Source organism: Apodemus sylvaticus, chromosome 22, assembly GCF_947179515.1.
Source record: "Apodemus sylvaticus chromosome 22, mApoSyl1.1, whole genome shotgun sequence".
Classification (NCBI taxonomy): Eukaryota; Metazoa; Chordata; class Mammalia; order Rodentia; family Muridae; genus Apodemus; species Apodemus sylvaticus.
In genome coordinates, this window is record NC_067493.1 from 17,977,040 (window position 1) to 17,979,377 (window position 2,338).

The following is a 2,338-nucleotide window of genomic DNA, read 5'->3' on the forward strand; positions in this document are numbered from 1 at the left end:
AGGGGATTTTATGATCTTGTTCTGGATTTAACAGTCTCTTCTGTGAGTTGTCTTATAACCTAATTTCTGGACTTATTCCTGGAGCTGCTCCCTTATGGCCTTTTTAATTTTATTTATTTATTTATTTATTTATTTATTTATTTATTTATTTATTTATTTATTTATTTTAAATCAAGCCTGGTCCTTAAATGGAGACAAATGGGGTTTATATTGTCCATTTAGTAGCAATGGATTCTGGGAGAGGAGGTAACGTGTTAACTGGGAACTGAGAGTAAGAAAAGGTGTCCAGAAGGAAAGCCAGGAAGAAAGTTCTAGGCAGAGAGAACAACATGGGCTCTGGTTAGGTTTTTTTGGTCAACTTGATACAAGCTGCCGTTTGGAAAGAGCATTTCTCATTTCTCAGTTGAGAAAATGCATCCATCAGCTTGGCCCACAGGCAAGTCTGTCATCTTGGTCGATGATTGGTAAGTGTGGGAGGGCCCAGCCCACTATGGGCGGCACTGCACATAGGCAGGTGGCCGTCGGTTGTGTGATGAAGCAAACCGAGCATGCTATGAGGAATAAGCCAGTAAGGAGCATGTCTCCATGGCCTCCCTTCAGTTTCTTCATCTAGGCCCCTGCCCTGCGTGCTTTCTTGCCTTGATGTCCCTCAGTTATAAACTACAGTTGACACACATAACCTAAACAAGCCCTTTCCACCCTGAGGTGCTTTTGGTCATGGCGGGTGATCAAAGCGATGGAAAAGCAAACTAAGAGGGGCTGGGGAGATGGCTCAGTGGTTAAGAGCACCGAATGCTCTTCCAGAGGTCCTGAGTTCAAATCCCGGCAACCACATGGTGGCTCACAACCATCGGTAACGGGAGCTGACACCCTCTTCTGGTGTCTGAAGACAGCTAGAGTATACTTACACATATAATAATAATAATAATAATAATAATAATAATAATAATAATAATAATAAATTTTAGCCGGGCGGTGGTGGCACACGCCTGTAATCCCAGCACTCTGGGAGGCAGAGGCAGGCGGATTTCTGAGTTCGAGGCCAGCCTGGTCTACAGAGTGAGTTCCAGGACAGCCAGGGCTACACAGAGAAACCCTGTCTCCAAAAAAAACAAAAACAAAAACAAAAACAAACAAACAAAAAAACGAAAAGGAAACTAAGGCAAATGGGCAAAGGCCTTGAGTGTAGACAGAGCTGGGATACCATGTGGCTGAGGTGACACAGGGAAGGTGGGGAGGGGGCTCTGAAGCGATGGCCTCAGTCAGGGGTGGGTAAGGCAGGCTCGAGGATGCAGGAAGGAGTTTAGAATTCATCTGTAAGAAGCTAGGTTGGGTTTAAGAAAGGGTACTACTGAACTGCACCAGTATTTCTTGTCTGCTGTTGTTTTTAAGACAGGGTTTCTCTGTGTAGCCCTGGCTCTCCTGGAACTTGCTCTATAGACCAGGCTGGCCTTGAACTCACAGAGATCTGCCTCCCCGCCCCTCTAGTTGCTGCTCCCCACCACTCCACCACCACCTCCAAGTCAATGCTTCTAAATCCCACTGGTTTCTAGAAGCAAGGGCCTAGTGAGGAGATTTCCTGTCTGCAGGACGGAGATCCACTTTCCTGTCCACCGGCCTAGCAGTTAGCTCACCTGCCACCCCAGTTCTGCACTGGGCAGCCTGGAGTTCCCCCGGGAGCTACGGCCAGGTTGCCTAATGTATCCCCTTCCCTGCTTGCCTATCAGTTGCTCCATCGACTACTCTGCCCAGCGCTGGCATGCCAGGGGCTCCAACCCGTAACTCCAGGACCACCGTAAAACCCAGTGAGACTGTGATAGTCAGAGATTTAGAAAAGTCTACAGAAAGTTTTATATGTATACGTATGTGTGCATTTAATTATTACAACTATACATAACACATAATATACACATGTATAATATACATATATGTATACATATGATATACAAACACACATATAATATACATGCATGTATACATACATGTATAATATACATGCATGTAACATATATATACAAACACATATAATATATAATATGCATATATAATATGTATATATACATATACAAAACTTTATTTTTATGGACACTGTGTTTTGCCTGCATGTATGTCTGTGAGGGGGGTCAGAAGCCCTGGAACTGGAGTTACAGACAGGTGTGAGCTTCCCTGTGGATGATGGGAATTGAACTCAGGTCCTCTGGAGGAGGAGCCAGTGCACTCAGAACCACTGAGCCATCTCTCCAGCCCCAGAAAGTTGCCCTTAGGCTCAGAAGTTGCACCTATTCCTAGTCAAGCCGGTGCCACTTCTGACACTCCATTCAAACACCAATTCAGAGTG